The sequence below is a fragment of the Podarcis filfolensis genome (assembly GCF_964270895.1).
Source record: "Podarcis filfolensis genome assembly, chromosome: 3".
NCBI classification, from domain to species: Eukaryota; Metazoa; Chordata; class Lepidosauria; order Squamata; family Lacertidae; genus Podarcis; species Podarcis filfolensis.
Window position 1 is genome coordinate 114,288,350 of NC_139606.1, and position 19,423 is coordinate 114,307,772.

Sequence of the window (19,423 nt, forward strand, 5' to 3'; positions counted from 1 at the left end):
CATACATAAAAACATAATAAGACATTGAACATAAAAAACTTCCCTATTCAGGTCTGTCTTCAGATGTCTCCTGAATGCTGGATGGTTACTTATCTCATCACAACTCAACACACTTAACAAACTAGTGTTCTCAGTAGGTTTGCCATACTTCAAACAGTGAAAATCTGGACAGAAAATGTTTTTTTTCTTTTTGGGCAAAATCGCTGTGAAAAAAAATGCTGCTTTTGAGCTATTTTTATGGGGAAAGTGGCAAGAAAAGGCACTGCCAGATTTTCCTGGACATTTTTTACAGATTTATGTCTGGACAATGCTGCCAACTGCAGTATTCCGGATACATCTGGGAAAATCTGGACGTATGGCAACCCCAGTTCCCAGGATGGGAATGTTGCAGAGGAAGTTAGCCCTTCTTCATCAAAGAGTTCAGAGCGAGTTTCTTTAGGAATCACCCACTGCCTCTTTCAACGTAGACCACCCTCTCACACAGCAAAGCATTAACCACACTCTGGACCCAACCAGCCAGCTCTCTCTCTGCTAGATTTGATATGCCAGGAAGGACAGGGGTCAAGGGGGCATTTGCCACCAACATCTTGTTGACATCAGCTGATTGCGTCAGATGAAACTGATCACATAAGACAACATAGGGTACTTGAGCTGTAACAAGTGCAGAGTCAAGATCATGCCAAAGTCAAGTGACTTTATCCTCAAAGTGTGTAGCCAGTTGGTCACAGTGGGTCTTCAAGGGCTGCACAGGTCCCTTCCCCATACTGGGAGTCCAGGCCATCCAAAATAACTCCACTGATCACTACTAGAGGATGCAATGTGACCTGCAAAATGAGCTTTTGTGTTTTTACCAGTGTTGGGTTGGCTTCAGAGCAAGATTTGCACTACTTGCACTCCAGACTTTATCTGGTTTGTTTCATAGTTCAGAGTTTCATAGCTCCGAGGACAAAGGAGCTGCTTGGGCTCCAAAACACTGCAGAGGACATTCAGGAGTGATCATGTCAACCACCCGTTTCATCTCACCATTCCATAGCGAGACCAAGGCTTCAATAGAATGACCACCTTTCTCTGCTGGAAAATTCCCCAGACCATCCAGGAACATATCTGGTTCCATAAGTCTCTGAAGGTGGGCCATCCAAACAGGCCCAGCACCCTTACAGGGGGGAACTGCCCTTGTCAGTCTAAACTTAACCAGATTATGGTCTGACCATGACACTGCGTTCTTAGGGCAAATATCACAACAGGACCGTGACCTTCCTGGTGTGTGGGACCAATGACCACCTGAGAGAGACCCATCGTTGTCGTGGAGGCCATGAGGAGCTGAGTGAGGTTGTTCTAGTCACAGAATTTGAGAGTAGCACAGTAAGAAACTCTTAACCAGCAGGTGATAGCAGAGAGACCACAGCAGCAACTGGGAAGTCCTGCAAGAGGACGTTCCAGCAGATGGTAGCTATGACAGAGGTCAGCAACCTAAGGCCCCTGGGAGTCGCTTAACCGGCACATGGACCCCCCCACCCGCTCGGATGGCTCCCGTTCACCGCACTAAATCAGCGCGGAGCAGAGCGGGGGCCGCCTTCCTGCAGCCAATGGGAAGCTGCGCATGCCTCCTCCGCACTGGAAGGAACGCCGGAAATAGTATTTGCGCATGTGTGTGTGTGTGCGCATGTGCGGGACATCTGCGGGACCGTGAACTGGCCCATGCCACAAAAACTTTGCTGACCCCTGGGTTATGCCATACCTTGTAAAAAGGTAAAGGACCATTAGGTCCAGTCGTGACCAACTCTGGGGTTGCGGCGCTCATCTTGCTTTACTGGCGAAGGGAGCCGGCATACAGTTTCCGGGTCATGTGGCCAGCATGACTAAGCCTCTTCTGGCGAACCAGAGCAGTGCACGGAAACGCCGTTTACCTTCCCGCCGGAGCGGTACCTATTTATCTACTTGCACTTTGACATGCTTTCGAACTGCTAGACATCTGAAGGCAGCCCTGTTCAGGGAAGCTTATAATGTTTGATGTATTAGAGTATTTTAATATTGTGTTGGAAGCAGCCCAGAGTGGCTGGGGAAGCCCAGCCAGATGGGCGGGGTACAAATAATAAATTATTATTATTATTATTATTATTATTATTATTATTATTATTATTATTACTAGGTTGGCAGGAGCAGGGACCGAGCAACGGGAGCTCACCCCGTCACGGGGATTCGAACCGCTGACCTTCTGATCAGCAAGTCTTAGGCTCTGTGGTTTAACCCACAGCGCCACCCGCGCACCGCCACACCTTGTAGCCTCCTGCTAAAACTGTTAAGAAATGGAATCCTGATTGCCATTCTCAGGCCTGGTCTGAATCTAGACTACAAGAAATCTAGCAAATAGGCCTCCTCTCAAAATGCCTGCAGGTGATCAGGAACTACATGCTTGAATACACTATAATGCATACATTTTTAATAGTGGCTTTTTAAGAGAACACTGTATCCTTCAGGCTGCATCCTGATCGTTCATGGACTATTAGCTATGGCTTCCTCATGGGCTATTTACAGATTGCCATCTATGGCGAGGGGCCTTATTTCCGTGTCAGAGAGCATCATTTGCCAGCTGAAGTTCCTGGGTTCAACTAGTGGTGCCACCAAGACTGGGCTTTGGGGCAGAAGTCCAAGACTCTACTCAGCAGCAAAGTGACTAGGAGGGCCTCAGAAGCAGCCGGTTTTCCGCACTGGGAATTAAGTGAAGTAGTAGACATTACAAGTTAAATAAGTGGGGCCCTGTAGGAGCCTTAAGTTGAGGGCAGGATGCCTCTAACTGCCATTTCCTGGGACTCACAATGGGGAAAGTGTTGCTGCAGTCAGGTCATGCTTGTGGGACCTGCTTGGCTGCTATGAGTTGTTGGGTAAGATCAGTGGTGGACTTGGGGCTCTCAAATTTCAGCAGCACCCAGTGTGATAGTAAAATTTGGCACCCCCACCTCTTGTGCTCCATTCAACATCATTGTTGTGGCACTCCACGTGGCACTGGCACCCAGTGTGGCCAAACTGGTTACACTACCCTCAATCCACCTCTGGCAAGATGGGTCTTTGACTTGATCAAACTATGGGGTTATTCTGTAGGTCCTGAAAGACCTACATTGGCTCCTAGTATGTTTCCAAGCACAATTCAAAGTGTTGGTGCTGACCATTAAAGCCCTAAATGGCCTCAAAGGCCCAGTAGACCTGAAGGAGCATCTCCACCTCCCATCGTTCTGCCTGGACAGGGCCTTCTGGCGGTTCCCTCATTGCGAGAAGCGAAGTTACAGGGAACCAGGCAGAGGGCCTTCTCGGCAGTGCCGCCCGCCCTGTCGAACGCCCTCCCATCAGATGTCAAAGAAATAAACAACTATCTGACTTTTTGGAAGACATCTGAAAGCAGCCTTGTTTAGGGAAGTTTTTAAGATTTGATGAATTATTGTATTTTAATCTTTTGTTGGAAGCCGCCCAGAGTGGCTGGGGAGTCTTTTTATCGTGGTCTTCTTATGTTCATGTGGTCTTAAATCTAGATTCTAAAAATGCCCAACTCCATCACTGTGTGCAACTGTTGGTGTCTCCTGGTATTGTTTAATGCATTGTGCACCCTCTGAAAGCTGTCCAGATGGGAATGTGACAGAAAAAGGCCCCTCCCCATCCCAACATTACAGACCTGCACTTCAAACTCCTCCTCTGTCCCTCGATGGACTGCTGTCATTAAATGGCTTATAAATAAGGAGCACCTTCTGTTCCCTCCTCAGAATTTCCCGCAAGTTGATTCAGCCATGAAGTTCTCTTGCCTGATCTATGGTTTCCTCTTCATCTTCTTCTTCTTCTCTCCCTTCCTAGTAAGGGCCACAGGTATGGTACAGGGGCATATTGCTTAGATTGTGACATGCACTGAAAGAGCTATGTGGACAGCTCAAGCTTGCTTTCACAGGGGTCTAGTTGACCCCCCTACCCCAAAAATATAGGGGGCACCAAAGCTAAAATATTATACAAGAATGTGTATAAGAAATGTGTGCTAAAATGGGATATATTCTCGTGAGATCTTCAAAATGGGGATATATTCTCACGAGAGCTTAAAGAAAGCAAACCGATGGAGAGCTGTGGTGAACTAAATTTAAGGTAGGAAAAACAAGAAATTTTGGGTGCCTGTGGGTTGCTGGTATTTTGGAAGAGGGGTTCCAACACATAGTGAGAGATTTAGGTTTGCTCAATTAAACTGGATAATAAGTTATTTGTTGCCCTGGTTGAACAAATCCATGTTAAAAGTGGAAACTGACTTTCTGAGGTTAGGAAAGTGATGGGATAATGCCCGGAAATGTGGGTTGGATAACATGGTGAAATCATATAAAAAGAACCTTTCAAGCAAGTCAGGATGAATGTTCATTGTGTTCCAACAAACGAATTGGAATAAAAACTTGGTTTTTTAAAAAAGATATAACCTAACCTCAGCATAAGCTTTGTGTAAGTAATTAAGAATGAATGCTGAATGAATAGGACATCTGAACCAGCCCATATAGAAAACTGCAACCAAGAGATTCTCGTCAGAGGACATGGCTATGGGATATGAGATTCTACAGCTTCCAGCTCACCATCCTTAGCTGCTCATCTAACCCAACTCTCTCTTTTTGAAACATATATCCAGAACCATTTTGTAAAGGCAAATGCAAGGATAAGTGCGGTGAAGATGAAAAGCAATGGTCTGGAAGCGTGATATGCCAACAACATGACAACATCTACTGCTGTGAAAAGTAAGATAAGTTTCCTTCAAGTGCTCATTTGTGATCTGCAAGATCAGTCTTGCATTAAATGGAATGCAGGGTCCAGGCTGGGAGTATGATGGGAACTGTGAAGAAGAATATGAGAGAATGCCTGTGTAGGAGTGAGTATGCTGAAGCAAACAGGTATGCCAATTTTTGTGTGAAAGGACAGTATAGTAGCATCTTTAGCAATGCTCAGAACATGTGGGAGTTAGGATCCAAAAAAGGCGAATGAGAAGGAATGGTGGCGCTCTATGATTTGAGTTGTTTGATTCCAATAAAAGGCATATAACACCCTGCTTTCAGGATTTGCACTGGTGCAGATCTGCCACAGACCCAAGTTCAAGGTGTTATAATAATATAATAATAATTTATTATTTATATCCAGCCCATCTGGCTGTTGGTACTAAGATACAAGTCTACTGAAAACCACTGATTGAAGAGAGTGGAAACTTTCTAATTTCAGAGGCCCTGGTGAGAGGACAGAAAAGAATAAGGAGAGTTGAGGAGTAGGTGGTGAAATCAGCATGGCAGTTAACTGTCTAAAGAAGTGTGCCAAGCATCCAGGCATTTGCAATAAGGTCCCATGTGACACTAAGACCCAAAATATTGGGACATGTGGTACAGGGCTCTATTGCTGCAGTGGATTGTAAGATTTTTCTCTGTGCCAAGGATTCCCTGCCTGAGTTGCTTCAGGTCATGGCGGATGTTCTGCTGGAGACACCTAGCTTGGTTGTCCTAGGGGATTTTAACATCCATGCTGACACGACCTTACGAGGGGCCACTCCAGACTTCATGGAAAGCATGGCCTCCATGGGGCTGTCCTTGAATAAGTTTGGCCCAACTCATAGTGCTAACATGCCTTAGACCTGGTGTCTACCTCTATTGATGTAGGTAAATCTGACAAAAAACAAAAGAAGTGCCACGGTCAGATCACTTCCTGGTGCAACTGGACTTCTCCACGACCCTTCCCCTCTGCAGGGAGGTGCAGCGGAGGAGCTATCTGCCCTGGCTCCTGGAGTGGGGCGGGGGGGACGCTAGCCGGCCCGGGGGGTGGGGCTAGCTGCCCGCATGGCAAGCGTCCCTAGCTGCTTGCCACCCACGCGGCGAGTTTCTGGAGGGGCGCCACTAGCCGCATGCAGCAGCAGCATCCCTAGCAGCCTACCGCCTGCGCAGTGAGCGTCTGGGGGTGCCGCCCATGTAGCGAGTGTGGGGGGTGGCGGCGCGGTGATGTCACCCGCCCTCACGGCTGACACCCGGTGTGCACCACACCCACACCCACCTTCCTCCGCCAGTGGGAAGGTGTGGGACCAATTCAGATGGCCCGCCCCCTCCACTTAATGGATCCAAATGGTTTCCAGAGAGTGGTAGGGGATGCTTTATCCCATGTTGATGGCCTTTCAGCTGATTCCCTGGTGGCCTGCTAGAATTCAGAGTTAACCAGGGCTATCGACTGTCTGGCTCCAAAGCACCCTCTTCAGTTGCATGAAACCTGGACAGCCCCATGGTTTCCCCCAGAGCTGAGGGCGATGAAACAATCGCTGAGATGGCTAGAGAGCTGGTGGTGGAAAACTCATTTTGAATCGGACCAGACACGGGTTAGAGCTCAACGTTGAGCCTACCAAGTGGTGATAGTGGCGGCAAAGAAGTGGAGGTGACTCGGAAACTACAACTAATCCAGTGTTGGTGCTGACCTTTAAGCCCTAAATGGCCTCAGCCCAGTATACCTGAAGGAGCGTCTCCACCCCCATTGTTCAGCTCTGAGGTCCAGCTCAGAGGGTCTTCTGGCAGTTTCCTCACTGTGAGAAGCGAAGTTACAGGGACCCAGGCAGAGGGCCTTCTTCGTAGTGGTGCCCGCCCTGTGGAACGCCCTCCCATCAGATGTCAAAGAAATAAACAACTATCTGACGTTTAGAAGACATCTGAAGGCAGCCCTGTTTACGGAAGTTTTTAATGACTGATGTTTTAATGTATTTTTAATCTTTTGTTGAAAGCTGCCCAGAGTGGCCGGGGAAACCCAGCCAGATGGGCAGGGTATAAATAATAAATTATTATTATATTATCTTCAAGGCAACAGTTCACAGTAATGCATGCATGCATGCATACATCATTTTATTTGGCTGCCACCTTTCCATAGTTGAAACCATGCTCAAAGTGGCTTACAACATGAAAACAAATCACACAATTACAAACTGAACAGAATCAGTCATAAACAATAAATACACAATCCAACTGAGCAATTTTCACATAAATCATGAATCATCTAAAAACAAAGATACAAAAAGATTATATAAATAACAGCAAAACCCCCACTATTCTACAACCCCCACTAAACAAGATCCCAGCCCAAGGGCCTGTAGCCAGTGGCGTAGCGTGGGGGGTGCAGGGGGGGCCGGCCGCACCGGGCGCAACATCTGGGGGTTAGGGTTAGGGGGTGCAAATCCACGGGTTAGGGGGCGCAAATCCACGGGTTAGGGGCGCAAATTACTTGCCTTGCCCCGGGTGCTGACAACCCACGCTACGCCACTGCCTGTAGCCTCAGCTTTTGTAGCTGGAGTCAGTCCAGGCCCTACCTTCCTAGGCCAGGTGAGAAAAGGCCTGCAAGGCAGGGAACAAGTCTTCCAGCACTCACAGATGTCTTTGGTGAATCCTCAACCTGTTTTAGAAGTATGGCTCTATTTGATGTGAGTGATAGCTATGGAAAAAAGGTCCCTCCCATCTTTCTCTGGGCAGAAAAAAAATGCTGTAACTGACATTTGAATTGTAGGGGATTGCTTCTTCTCTAGCCCCTTTGGGTTGGCTCTGACTCCATCTGTTGTCAGTGGGACTTACTTCAGGATAATGTACAGTTATTGCGGCATGAGCCCAGATTATAAATTGTGATGGCAGTGACCCCTTCTGAACCAAAGAAAGGCATTTTGGTACCCAGGACTGATAAAGATTGGGACGTGGGTGGCGCTGTGGATTAAACCACAGAGCCTAGGACTTGCTGATCAGAAGGTCGGCAGTTCAAATCCCCGTGACGGGGTGAGCTCCCATTGCTTGGTCCCTGCTCCTGCCAATCTAGCAGTTCGAAAGCACGTCAAAGTGTTTTTGTGTTCTGCTCTGGTTCGCCAGAAGCAGCTTAGTCATGCTGGCCACATGACCCGGAAGTTGTATGCCGGCTCCCTCGGCCAATAAAGCGAGATGAGCGCCGCAACCCCAGAGTCGGCCACGACTGGACCTAATGGTCAGGGGTCCCTTTACCTTTTTACTGATAAAGATGAGGTGGGGAATCTCAATATGCTGTATAGGGTCAGGGTGGTGGTTCAGGCCAAGTAGAGTAAGTTCAAATCTCAGCTCGGCCATGATGTTTACTGGGTGACCCTGGGCCAAATTTATCTCACACGAGTCTAGTATTTTGTTATAAACTCTTCCAATGTGCTCTTTGGTTCTTATTCTGATGTTCTGTTTCTTATGATTGTAGATGACTGAAGAGCGTCAACCAATTGTGTGCTGTGTATCAGCCAATCCAGATGTTCTGAGTCCACGATGCCCCCCCACAGCCACAGCCAACCACCTGAAATTATACAATAAAAATGGGCTTTTAGTCTCGTACTTTGTTTGAAGTTCTGTTGAGTTATGAATGCCAGAGGAGGGTATGTCTTTCTGAGGTTGAGTGGGAAAGAAGGCAATGATAACTTATTGAAGTTTCATCCCATCACTCACCATCCCAAGAATGCATCTTGTTATGTATATGCTCCCCACAGCATTGACCACCTGCAATCTCCTACATTATATTGCCACCTCAACAGAAACATCCAGACTCTGTTCTAAGTGGACTGAACTATACAAACACACTTCATCTCGCCCCAAACTTATTCTCTTTTTTCCTCTGTTGCTACTGGGTTTGGGCTGGAACAAAACCATACATCTTTTCTCACACATCTTCCCCACTTTTTTGATTTTGGGATTCTTGTTAAAAAACCAAACAAAGGAAGTACAAGCAGACAGACAGAGAGAGAGAGAGAGAGAGAGAGAGAGAGAGAGAGAGAGAGAGAGAGAATGCTTAGTTATGCTGCCTCTTCTAAAAGTTGGGCCAGCATGCACCCAAGGAAAAGTGCAAAGATAACACAGATCTCCATTATAGGCCTGTTGTGTCTGAATGAAGAGGCACCTGCACCCCGCCCCACCAGACGCTGAACCCCTAGGTCTTCTTCAGCTGGGTCCTGCAGCAAGGAGAGGCAACAGCCATTAAGCACCTTCAGCCCAAGTTCTTCTATCTCCTCTCCTTTTCCACTTTCACTTGTCTCCACTGCCTTCTCCAAACCCCTCTGTGGTTCCTCCTTCACTGGTATCCTCTTTCACCACATCCTCCTCCTCTTCCCCTCCTTCCTGCTGGCTATTATGCTAACTGTTGACCCTCTTTCTTTGCAAACTCTGTCAATTGCTTACTTTCTCTCCATCATCATCATCTCCAAGTCAGCACTCCTCCTTGGTGTTTGTTCCACGCCTGCCTTCTCCCACAACAGCAGCCGTCTCTCAGTACCAATCAGCATGAAAGGGTAGAGGAAGGGTCTCCTCACTGGCTAACTCCCCGCCTTCCACTCTGATTTGCTTTAAGCAGCACAAGAGGACAAGGAAGCATGTCAGCCAAGTGAGAAGACTCTTCTCAGCGGCCAACACAATCATCTTTCATGCTGATTGGTTCACTAGGCCATGTCTTCTCAACAAGACTGGCTCTGTTCTGCACCCTCCTCAAGTACTTTTGCCTGGCAAGAATATGTCATTGAACTGTGATAATGTCTCTTGCTTGCAAATGTGCCTGCTGGGCTAAAAAAAGTCCCCCCACTTCAGTTACATATATTGGAGTTATCAATATAGCGCATATGGAAGCCATTGGCTAAATAAAAGCCCGCTCTTCTTTGAAATAAAAATTTTCCAGCCCAAAAATATGGTTCAAAACTTTGCTTATGGAACTTAACTCCAAAACAGCTTAAAGCAATAAAAGTTGCATTCAGATCATTGCACAATTTCTTATACTTATCTCAGCATATTTGTCTTAGAAGAAGAATTTGGATTTGATATCCCACTTTATCACTACCCGAAGGAGTCTCAAAGCGGCTAACAATCTCCTTTCCCTTCCTCCACCACAACAAACACTCTGTGAGGTGAGTGGGGCTGAGAGACTTCAGAGAAGTGTGACTAGCCCAAGGTCACCCAGCAGCTGCATGTGGAGGAGCGGAGACACGAACCCAGTTCACCAGATTACGAGACTACCGCTCTTAACCCCTGCACCACACTGGCTCTAGATCACTGTCTTAGATTACAAATATCTTGCAACCTGAACTGAAAATAAACTCTCCGTCTCTTCACCAAACAACCTCCAATAGCCTGAGGCTGTTTACTGGAGAACAGAGATAAGCACATCCATTCTCTTAAATAACTTGGAGCAAAGAGTTTACATACGCAAGATGGATGCCTGCAGATTAGCAGATGCAGAGATTCAGGGACACCATTCTGGATTTCTGTAGGGTTTATTCCTTAGCCCTGTTCTTCTCCTGAAGATATCCCAAAAGGCAGCGAAGGTTTAGGATCAGAGTTTTCCTTCTCCTGGATGCGCTACCTTCCCAGATTAATGAGCCCCATGTGGCATCATCATCATCATCATCATCAAACCAGGAAGGCAGTGTGTTGGCTGCAGGAGAGCTGCCCTCTAGCCTCTGGGTCCAATTTGTCCCACCAGACCTACCATTTTGGCCAAGCCATGCCCACATGTCCTACACTTGATGACATGCATGATGTTTTAAGCTCCCAATTGTTGCTTTGACAGACAAAGGCATGCTGGTAGGTATTTTGTCAAATGCAAGAGTTATTTTGAAGTCAGGGGCAATCACAGCAAAAATGAAACAGTCTTCAAGCAAACTAACAGAGCGTGCACAAGATACAGTGGTACCTCTGGTTGCGAACGGGATCTGTTCCAGAGGCCCGTTCACAACATGAAAAACCCACAACCTGAAGCACCGTATCTGTGCAGGTGCGCGGCATGATTTGGCACTTCTGTGCATGCGCGAGAGCGGAACCCGGAAGTAACCCTTTCTGGTACTTCTGGGTCGCTGCGGGACACAACCTGAAAAAACGTAACATGAAGCAAACGCAACATGAGGTATGACTGCACAGTAAAACACTTCCCCATTCAGTCCTTGGGAGCTCCAAGGATCAATAAAGGGGAGACGCCAGTTGGCCAGTATGCAGCCCCATCGCAGCCAGGGCCTCTGATGAATCTCCAGGGGTCAGACCCCATCTGAGAGACTTACTGTACACATTGTCTGGCCATTGAGATGGGATGATGAGAACAAGTAGCACCATGATCTCCAGTGTGTTCTTTTCCCTGTGGATGCCATGATATCCTTCAGCAATGATCCATAAATAAAGGGAAACTTTTGTTCTCTTTTGATGATATCTTTGAGCCTCATGGAGCAGAACTAAGGCTCAACCACTGAAGTCTTCTCCGATTCCATTATCTCCATCATTTCTGAATCAAGCTTCCATTTGAAGACATAGGTTTCCTTAGGTCGCTATCTGTTGGTGCTTTCCTTGTTTTGTGCACCTTTAGAAAGCACACACACACTTTAGAGAAAGAGAGAGAACAAGAATTAACCAATCAAAACTAAAAGAGTACATAATAGACATGAATATCATTAGCAGAATGTTTGGAACACACGGTCCTTTCCTTGGCCCTGAAAGCTTCCTCTCACCATTCCCTTGGGAAGTACCAATAGAGGATCCTTTCTCTCTCTGCAATATCTTTGAGCCAGAAGGCAACTCTAGTGGCTCCAGCATTCAGCCATGAAGACCTCTGTCCCTCTACTTCTCCTTTTGGTGCTGGTGTCGGTCCCAGGTAAAATCACCGGAGAACGATTCTTTCCGCGTTCACTATCCAGCCATAAATCAGTAATCGTCAGGGGTCCGTGGAACATAGCAAAACAGCAAACACGTCTCCACCAGCCATCCGTAGCCGTTACTTTGTAGCCACCACCCGCGTGCTACCATTTCCTTGCAGAGGATGTTTACGATCCATCGACCTCCATCTGCTACCATATGTTGGAAAACAAGCCCCATCGGGAGAGGCTGGCAACTCTCCCAGGCTCCCGGGCTTGTTTACTAGTGATCTGCCTTGGCTGCAATCCCCACAGTCCAGGAGATCTCGATAGGCGACATTTCCCAGCGTGGAAAATGCACACCCCCTTCCCTCCTTGCATCCCAGCAAGGGAAAGAAGATAGTCAGAAAGTGCTTAACACGTTGTTTATTGCTGACTGTGCAACTCTACAAAAAAAATGTCCGAACAGTTCAGTGTTCAGCAAGCAAGTGACAAAGACTTCCTTCACATACACAACAGGAAGGTCTCATATTACACACAGAGAAAAGACTTTTGAAGCCTGTGAACTTCCGGGAAGATTCTTTCCCACAGCTAGTCACATCGTGTGATGTAAACAAGCTACCAGTTTGCAGCTTCGTTGCTCTCATATCGTAACAGCCCCAACTTGGTGGAACACTCTGTCACAAGAGACTAGGGCCCTGTGGGACTTGACATCTTTCTGCAGGGCCTGCAAGACAGAGCTGTTCCGCCTGGCGGACTCCGTCTGACCCTTATGTTTCTCTCCCCTTACGGTTTTGATCTATGGGCTCCTTTTAAAATGAGGCTGCATTTTAAATTGCATTTTAACCTGTATTTTAAATTGCTTTATTTTTTTTTCTATTACGTTTTTATTCTAATTTTATTGGTGTTAGCTGCCCTAAGCCCAGCTTTGGCCGGGGAGGGCAGGGTATTATTATTATTATTATTATTATTATTTATTACTTCTCCTTTCAGTTTTCAGGAGTTTGAGGGATCAATAAAGGAGAGACTCCAGCTGGCCATCTTGGTCAGGGCTTCCACCCAAAGAGGACACAGTTACTGATTTTCCTGATGGTTGCTTTTCAGGGAAAAATGAAGTCACCAGAAAGGTACATATTGTCTAGCCATTGAGATGGGCTGTTGAGAACAAGTAGCCTGTTCATTCTTTTCCTTGTGGGTGCCACAACATCCTTCATCAATGATCCATAAATAAGGGGAAACTTTTGATTATATCTGTGAGTCTCCTGGAGACTGGAGCAGAACCACTGTTCAACCACACATGTCTCATTCTATTCCATTATTTGTTTCCTTCTTCATACTGCTACATTTGCCAAGGGAGTGCCAGCTATTCTCAGCACTACAGTTTGCTCTAAAAGACCCAACTGGTCAGTTTGGGGTATGTGAGTTTCAGAATGTACAGGATGATATCTGGGGTGTTTTAGCTGAGATTTCTGCATCGCGGGGTGTGTGTGTGTGTGTGTGTGTGGACTTGAAGGCCCATGGGGTCCCTTCCAACTCCATTATTCTATGAGGAACGTAAGAAGAGCCAATGGCCCATCAAGTCCAGCATCCTGTTCTCGCTTTGGCCAATCCAATGAGGAGCACAAGAGCAGTCAGCCCTTCAGCAACGGCCATTCAGAAGCATCGCTGCCTCCAGCTGTGGAAGCAGAGCATAGTCATCCTAGCTAGTAGGCATTAACAGTCTTCTCTTCCATGAATTCCAAAGCCATCTATTTTAGAGAGAGGGAGCAAGAATTAATTATCCAAAACAGAAAGGGTGCATGGTAGCCATGAATATCATTAGCAGAACGTTTGGAACACCCAGTCCTTTCCTCCCCCCTGAAAGCTTCCTGTCACCATTCCCTTGGGAAGTACAAATAGAGGATCCTTTCTCTCACTGCAATATCCTTGAGCTAGAAGGCAACTCTGGTGGCTCCAGCATTCAGCCATGAAGACCTCTGCCCCTCTACTTCTCCTGTTGGTGCTGCTGTCAGTCCCAGGTAAAATCTAAAGGGCTGTCCATCCACAGCACTCCAAGAAGACCTGCCAAACTAGCCCCTTGGCTGCTTTGTAGTGCTTGGAATATTAGCCCATTTGATACTATGTCATCTGTGTAAGATTGAAGTTCTATTTCCTGATTAAGTGGGAAATGGAATGCACTGCTTTTGCTGAATAGAATTGTAGCATTGTAGAATTGGAAGGGCATTATCTAGCCCAATCCCCTGCCATGCATATACTTCTGTTGATGCAGCCGAGAATAGCATAAGCTTTTCTTTTTGTTGCTGCATCACATTGTTAACTCATGTTATGCTCATGCTGGCCTTGGGTGTTACTAAGAGCCCTACCTCCATTCACATATACAATAGGGAATGCATAGAGATGTTGGTAATCTCTTTTCACTTGAGGGATTGATTCCTATCTTCATAATATTTCGCCAGGACCAACTACGACCAACAATATACTTTGTAATGGCGTCTGCAAGCGACGCTGTTCAGCTGGAGAATATGAGTCTTCTTTAGACCCCTGCCAGGAATCTGGTCACGTCTTCTGCTGCAAAGAGCAAGGTAACGTGCTAAACTGTTATTATGGGTTGCAATCATTATGATTTGGGAAAGTGGTGAAAAGATAAGAAGCAGGGTTTTGTGCTGCTCTGTTCAAAGCAAGCCGAAGACCAAATAAGGAGCAGGGGTTCTGCGTGGAGAAGGCAGAGAGGTGCTATTGTGTGACGGAGTGAAGGTGGAACTGCTCAACAAGCATTAGAAAAGATAATTAAACAGTGGATCTGTGAGCACATTGAAAAGGATGTCGTGGTTACTAAAAACTGGCAGGAGTTTCTCGAAAGAAACAAGTCATGGCAGATGAATCTTTTTTATTTTTGGATAGAGTGGCAGGCTTGGTAGATCAGAAGAATGCTGTGAGAGCCAGTGTGGTGTAGTGATTAGAGTGGTGGACTCGTAATCTGGTGAACTGGGTTCGATTCCCTGCTCCTCCACATGCAGCTGCTGGGTGACCTTGGGCTAATCACACTTCTCTGAAGTCTCTCGAGTGTTTGTTGTGGGGGAAGAAGGGAAAGGAGATTGTTAGCCACTTTGAGTCTCCTTAGGGTAGTGATAAAGCGGGATATCAAATCCAAACTTCCTCTCTTCTTCTTCTACCCTAAGGCAGGAGTAATCCAATGCACAAATATAGAATTGGGTACACCTGGCTTGACAGTAGTACATGTGCAAAGGATTTAGGGGTAGACAAGAATGCTTTTTTAGTAGACAACAAATTTAACATGAATCAACACTGATGCAGCAGGAAAAAAGCTTATGCAATTCTAGGCTGCATCTGGTTAAGAACTTTGCTTCAGGATGAGGACAGAAATCGCGAGGTGGCAGGAGGCCCCATTAGCTAAAGTGGTGCTTCAGGTTAAGAACAGTTTCAGGTTAAGAACGGACCTCCGGAACAAATTAAGTACGTAACCATAGGTACCATGTATGTCATATGAGCAAAATTAAAGTTCTATTTCTTCATCTAGTAGGAAATGTAATAGATTGCTTATGTTGCTTAAGAAATGGTTAGAGATGTTGGTGATTTCTTCTCATCTGAAGGATTGATTTCTATCTTTCTATCTTTCTAACATTTCTCCAGGACCCACTCCCACCCTGAACGATAATTGTAGCGGTCACTGCTCACAATCATGTTCAAATAGAGAATATGTGGCTTCATTAGACCGCTGTGATCTACCTGGTTATGTCTTCTGTTGTAGAAAGATAGGTACCGTATTTTTCGCTCTATAACACGCACCCGACCATAACACGCACATAGTTTCTAGAGGAGGAAAGCAAGAAAAAAAATATTCTAAATGAAACAGTGGATGTATGATTTTTGTGGTTCATGCTGTGGCCACAGACATGTGATCTGACAGTGAGTTTGTGGTAGCCCAATGCAAAAATCCTGAGGATCCATATGGATCCATGCTTTGTAACCACGTTTTTGCACCACTCCGGCCCCAGGCAACAGTGGGTGCATTATTTTTTTGGTGCAAGCTGTAGCCATGGACATGCTATGTGATCTGATGGTGAATTTGGGGTGACCCAGTGCAAAAATCCTGAGGATCCATGTGGATCCGTGCTTTGTAACCACGTTTTAAGTGGGGAGGGAAGGAAAAGCACTCAAGGGACAAGGAACACGCGTGGGGTGGGTGGAGAAGGATGCTGTTAATAATGCAGAAGAGGGGTATAAGAGGAGAAGCAAGCAGGCTCTGCTTCTCTCCCTCCTCCCTGGCTCGCTGAAAAACTTCGCTGCTATTTAGCCAGCTGAGTGGGGAGGAGAAAGGGACAGAGAGCCTGCTTGCTTTAAAGGAGCCAACCGGACAGGAGCCGCTTACACAAGTGTAAGCGGCTCCTCTCCTCTCCCGCTTTGCTCCTTTAAAGCAAGCAGGCTCTCTGTTCCTCTCTCCTCCTCACTCAGCGGCTCTTCTCCCGCTTTGCTGTTTCAAAGCGAGCCACGGAGGAGGGAAGGAATGGGAACCATGGATCCTCTGCTCACGACTGCAGCAGATCCCCTCACCATCCATAGGCATTTGCTCCATAACACGCACAGACATTTCCCCTTACTTTCTAGGAGGAAAAAAGTGAGTGTTATGGTGCAAAAAATACGGTAATTGTTGGGAATATGAGATGAGATACCCACTTTGTGGAAGTTGACCCCAGTTTCAGTCACCACACAGAGGCAGCATAAGTTTACTGCTGCAGGAGATAAGGCTTCAGTATATCCTTAGGAGACACTTTCCTTCCTCCTGAAAACTTCTCTGCTGCCTGTCTCTGGGCATATCACTATTCCCTTAGGAAATATAAACAGAGGATACTTTCATTCTCTTTCTGCAATATCTTTCAGTCAAGATGACTCATGTGGCTCTAGCATTCATCTATGAAGACCTAAGACTTATGATGATAGACTTATGATGCTTTTGATGCTGATTACTGCCCTGGACAAAATGTGAAGGTCCCTCAAACCACAGGACTGTAGTAAAATAATAAATATATAACTACCCCATTTGAGTGTCCTTTGCTGCTCTACCTTGTTCAAAATATTAGCTCATTTGATGGTATAGTAGTACTTTGGTTCTCGAATACCTTGGTATTCAAACAACTTGGAACCCAAGCACTGCAAACCCGGAAGTAAGTGTTCCGGTTTGTGAACTTTTCCGATTTTTATGTACACTCTAGGAATGTTGTATTTGACTGCTCTGTGTTTCACATCCCACAGTTTTTAACAGTCTGGAATGGATTAATCCATTTTGCATTACTTTCTATGGGAAAGCGTGCCTTGGTTTTGGAACGCTTTGGTTTTTGAAATGACTTCTGGAACGGATTAAGTTTGAGAACCAAGGTACCACTGTATGTCATTTGTGCAAGATTAAAGTTGTATTCATTTAGTGGAAAATGTAATGGACTGCTTTCACTGAATAGGAGATTCTTAGAAATGTTGATGATGTCTTCTCATCTGCGGGATTGATTTCTATCGTCACAATATTTCTCCAGGACCTATCATAAATGATTATTGTAAAGGTAGCTGCAAACCAAGTTGTTCAAGTACAGAATATGTGGCTTCAACAGCCTTCTGCCATCATCCTGCCATGGTCTACTGCTGTGCAAAGAAAGGTAACATGCTAATTTTTTGTTATGGGCCTCAATTATTATGATTTGGAAAAGAGGTTAAAGATAATAAACAGTAGTATTCAAAGCAAGAGGAAGAACAAATAGGGAGCAGGTGCTGTGTGGGGGAGAAGATAAAGAGATGCTATTGGGTGACAGAGAAAAAGTGCTACAGCTCAGCATCTAATTTGCCTCTGTCTTCACCCATAAGGACAACAGTGTACAACGTGGTGATAATAGAATGAATGATGCAGCGAGGATGCTGCAGCCCAAGAGAGGAAAGGAGGTGGTAAGGGAACTCCTAGCTTCTCTGAATGAATTCAAATCTTCAGGGCCTTATGATCTGCACCCAAACATACTAAATGAAATTGCAGATGGAATCTCACTGCCTCTGTATATAATATATGGGAATCCTTGGAGAACAGGTGGTGTCCGTGCAGATGAGAAATGGACAAACTTTGTCGCCATCTTCGAAAAGTGAAAAAAGTAGACCCAGGCACATTGCAAGAAACGAGATTCTGACTAAACATAGGAAAGAACTGATGATAAGAGCTGTTTCAAAGCTGAACATACTGCTTGGGAAAGTGCTGGACTTTGCTTTCATTGGTGATTTATAAACAGAGGTTAGATGGCCATCTTTCAGGGATTATTTAGTGGTGCATTGCAGGGGTTGGAGTCCCTTAACCCACAAGCCCCACCCAGAATCAAAGGTCAAGAATGATGGAAACTGTAAGTGAACAACATCTGGAATGAAGGAGGTTTGCCAGGCCTGCAGTGAAGAATGACATATTCATTCAGATATACTCATGGATTTAGTTCATAAAAGAAATGTCTCAACGGGCTCTTTGATAATGTGATTCCTCCACCCTCCCTCTGAAAAACATAGCCTTACTTTTTGGGAAGGAATTCTTTGCAAATGGTTCAGAATGTCTTTTAATGAATTTGCAACTTTAAGAAAAGGACAACTAAGTTGTATTCAGAGCAGAGTCATTAACATTAAAATTAATGAACTTAAATTAGTCATTTGAATTAATTTTAGTGGGTTTATCTGCAGTATGACTAACTTTGGGTACTAACCCTAGAAAAAGAATCTGGAAAATAATCTGTGGGCATCTGACTAGTCTTCTTCTTCTTTTTTTTTTTTTATTAAATATTTATTGGTATTTTCAAAAAAAAAAAAACACACAACAAACAAAAACAAAAAAATAAACAAAATAAAAACAACACAAAAAAGCATATTCGAAACTAAACAGAAAAATAGAAAAAACACATACAGTTTCTGATACTTATTTTCCTCAACCTTGTTTCTCAGACCTCCTCACACCTCCCCTTCTTGTATTCCAATTTAAATTGTCAATTCAGCAAGTCCTTAACTTATTTCTTCACCTTAACTTAAACATTTATTCTAACATACTGTTATTTTACTTTATTTCTTTTTTCCATTTCCTCCATTTATTTTTAACAGCCTTATTTTCACTTAATTTAAAAAAAAGAAAAAAAAACCAGTTTCACCTTATTGAAATTACTCATCAATACTTATACCTCATTAATTTATTCTTAAACCTTTTTCCTAAGGTCGACCAAAATTTCCCTTCCACGGTTTACCCAATTTCCTTACCACTAACAAAATATAAAACAAATAAAGCAATGCACATTATCCTTATGTAGCCTTTGGATTCCCAACCTCCACCCACCCTTCTCCCGGTTCCAGTCCCCAACCAATATCCATCAGTCTTTATATTATTTATTTAGCCTGGAGATCTCAGGTCCGAGGCCCTTATGTCTCTCTCAGTTCCTTTCTGCCGGTCTCTTTGATAGACCTTGATGTTAAGCCCCAGGTCTCGGAGGGGCTCCGGCCCAACAGAATCGGTGTTACTTCTAGCCAGTCCTCCATACTTAAAAGCAAAAGCAAAGCCTATGGGGTATTCCAACTCTTGTTTCAAATTTCTTTCAAATCCAAATGTCCCCACAGCTCCAGCTTCCACCTTCAACAAATTTATAATCCTCAGGTCTTCAGATCTCCTCAAAAGAGGATCTCTCCATTTTCCAAATTCCCAATCAAACCAGGCTTTCCGCATCCAGTTTTTATTGTCCTTTTTTATCATCATGTCAGGCCTCATATTGTAGCTCTCCTTTGACTCCTGCA

General features: G+C 45.2%; 2 long non-coding RNA genes across 2 annotated transcripts; both read left to right on the plus strand.

Moving 5' to 3' along the window:
* Window positions 1-3,545: 3,545 nt before the first annotated feature.
* LOC310758826 lies at window positions 3,546-8,354 on the plus strand. The gene is made up of 3 exons (XR_014545973.1): window positions 3,546-3,852; window positions 4,643-4,748; window positions 8,224-8,354. It is a non-coding gene; the product is annotated as an uncharacterized lncRNA (long non-coding RNA).
* A 5,172-nt stretch (window positions 8,355-13,526) lies between these two features.
* On the plus strand, window positions 13,527-17,281 carry LOC310758858. The gene is made up of 4 exons (XR_014546017.1): window positions 13,527-13,635; window positions 14,074-14,199; window positions 15,269-15,394; window positions 17,164-17,281. It is a non-coding gene; the product is annotated as an uncharacterized lncRNA (long non-coding RNA).
* Window positions 17,282-19,423: the final 2,142 nt, after the last annotated feature.